Source organism: Ovis aries, chromosome 20, assembly GCF_016772045.2.
Source record: "Ovis aries strain OAR_USU_Benz2616 breed Rambouillet chromosome 20, ARS-UI_Ramb_v3.0, whole genome shotgun sequence".
Taxonomy (NCBI): Eukaryota; Metazoa; Chordata; class Mammalia; order Artiodactyla; family Bovidae; genus Ovis; species Ovis aries.
This window is the reverse complement of record NC_056073.1, coordinates 39,576,997-39,578,901: the sequence shown is the minus strand read 5'-3', so window position 1 is coordinate 39,578,901 and position 1,905 is coordinate 39,576,997. Positions and strand designations below refer to the sequence as shown.

General features: G+C 38.3%; 1 non-coding gene across 1 annotated transcript; it reads right to left on the bottom strand.

Moving 5' to 3' along the window:
- Positions 1-780: 780 nt before the first annotated feature.
- Positions 781-887, bottom strand: LOC114109748 (U6 spliceosomal RNA). The gene has a single exon (XR_003586330.1). It is a non-coding gene; the product is annotated as a U6 spliceosomal RNA (small nuclear RNA).
- Between the last annotated feature and the right edge of the window lie 1,018 nt (positions 888-1,905).

Genomic DNA, 1,905 nt, shown 5'->3' with positions numbered 1-1,905 from the left:
TGTAAAGAACTGACTTACTGGAAAAGACCTTGATGCTGGGAAAGGTTGAAGGCGGGAGGAGAAGGGGACAAGAGAGGCTGAGATGGTTGGATGGCATCACCGACTCAATGGACTTGAGTTTGAGGGGAGCTGGTGATGGACAGGGAAGCCTGGTGTGCTGCAGTCCATGGGGTTGCAAAAAGTTGGACACGACTGAATGACTGAACTGAACTGAAGCCAGGAACTGGTAACCCCTCAGAGCTGGAAGTGTATACCACATGTTTTTAGGCAGTAGGGACATAAAATAAATATATGACACCATTCTAATTTTTTTATCTTATAATAAATATTTCATTTTTAAAGCATTAATTTTTTAGCTTTATTTTTATCACAAAACTAGTACATTTGATGTAGAAAAAAAGAGTACCAATAAGAAAATCAAAGTCATTTATGATCACATTAGATAGAATATCTATCATTACACCGTTTTAATAACTGACTACATATTCAGTCTGGAGCTTCGCTAGAGTGAGAACTCCCCTCCCACACTCTCCTCTTCCACACCCCCCCCCCCAACTCTGTTCTTTATCTTCAAATTTTTCTGAGCTATTCTTGCCCATTTGCTCTTTTATTTGAATTTGAGAATTAGGTTTTACTAAAATTCTGTTGGGATTTTTATTGGATTTGCATTCCTTTTATAGGTTAATTGGAGTAGAACTGAAAATTTTACTATCTTGGTTCCTGTCTTTCATAAACACAGTATATTTCTCCATTAATTTATGTCTATTTTAATGTCTTTTTAAAAATATGGAAAGCTTCAGAAATTTGCATGTCATTTTTGCACAGGGACTGTGTTCATCTTCTCTGTACTGTTCCAACTTTAGTATATGTGTTGTCAAAGCGAGCATTCAGACGAATTTTTCTTTTAATGGTTGGATTATATTAGGAGAGAAAGGTAACATATTCTTCACTTTCCTTATGAGACCAAAAAGGAGATTAATCTGGATTAGTTATTTCTATCAAACATAAAAGCATTTAGTTGCGTGGTAAAAATGGAAATGTTTCTGACTATGTTATCTCACACCTTCTATCATCTAAATGGAAAGTTTTTAAAAAAAATATTTATGGTTTTTTTTGGGCTAAAAGGGAAGAAACCTTTTATTTATTTATCTTTGTGTGTGTTGGATTTTTTAAATTTTTATTTATTTTTTAATTGGTGGAATATTGCTTTACAATTTTGTGTTGGTTTCTGCCCTAAAATAACACGAATCAGTCATAAATTGTATACATATCCCTTACCTCCCTCTCCTCCCCCAATATTTCTGTATATCATTTGTTTTGGCTGCTCTGGGTCTTCCTTGTGATATGCGGGCTGTAGAGCCCTTAGGCTTCAGTAGTTTCAAGCGAGGGTCGCCCTGAGGCATGTGAGATCTTGGTTCCCTGACTAGGGATCTAACCTGAAGCCCTGCATTGGAAGACAGATTCCCACCAGGGAAATCCCAAAGTGGAAATTCTCTGGTGGTCTTGACAGAGAAATGCAGCCAATCAAAGGTGTTGGGACAACAGGAGAAAAGGGAAGGAAAGGAAAAGAATATGGTCAGACATGATTTGGAGGAGGGCTGGGGAAATGGGGGCAGAACAGTGGGGCAGGTGGAAGAAACTGGAGAGGAGAAAATGACAGCAAGTGAGGGTTTTCTGAGTTCTGCTATTCTAGAAAACCAGCAGCATCCCTTGGGATCTTGTTAGAAATTCAGAATACAGGCCCCAACTCAGATTTACCCAATCCAAATCTTCATTTTAACAAGATCCCCAGGTAATTCTTATGCACAGTCAAGTTCCAGAAGCTCTTAGTTGCCCCCAGCCAATCTGAGCCAGACCTGATCAATGTCATCAGCCTTAGCCCTATTAATAGACAAAACTGGTTTG